This window comes from Triticum aestivum, chromosome 5A (genome assembly GCF_018294505.1).
Source record: "Triticum aestivum cultivar Chinese Spring chromosome 5A, IWGSC CS RefSeq v2.1, whole genome shotgun sequence".
Taxonomy (NCBI): domain Eukaryota; kingdom Viridiplantae; phylum Streptophyta; class Magnoliopsida; order Poales; family Poaceae; genus Triticum; species Triticum aestivum.
Genome location: NC_057806.1, coordinates 661330196 through 661330957, shown reverse-complemented (window position 1 = coordinate 661330957; position 762 = coordinate 661330196).

Below are 762 nucleotides of genomic sequence, written 5' to 3'. Positions count from 1 at the left end.
CATTGTGTATAAGTTTTTGGTGTGGTCGTCGCGGTAGTGTGCACTCGGCCGTGAGATGAATATGTGTCTTGTGTAAATGAGACTAATTGTTTGGTCCCCTTCCATACCTTTGTACTCGCGTGAGGTTCGAGATTGGGTGTACATGTATTATCACATACACACACTGCATATAAGAATTTCTTTTGCCAAAATAATGGGTATTCATTTGAATACCCATAAATTGAGCTGGGCCCGCCCCTGTTTGCAGGGTATGTCGACGAGACAGTGATGACATCTTCCCTCAGTAGTTAGGCTAGTCATAGTGGGAGTAACTTAGCTAGTAACATAACGCATTTTGAGAAAATTCTGCTTATGTGGCAAGTAATTAATGAGAGGTGGTAACATAATATGTTACTGTAACATAACGCTTTTCAAGACAAGATGAGTCTATGAGCTAATAAATGAAGCCATCTATGATACCAGTATTAGTATATTACTTTGCATTATGAAAATAGTAACATAGACTAGTGTCATGCATATGATACTAGTCTAAGTTACTGCCCACTATGACCAGCCTTAGACCCTCAAACCTCTAATCCATCATGTCAGTGTATCATGCAATGTCAAAAGTGAGGCATGTGAGAAATAATGGAGGTCTGGCTCTAGGAGGATCTGCATCTCTTCCGGCATTGCCGACTTGTTCTCCACGACGCCAATCCGGCAGGACCTTGACCTTGATGAGTCCCTATTTGCGATCAACAACGACAACCTAGCTCCGGCGAT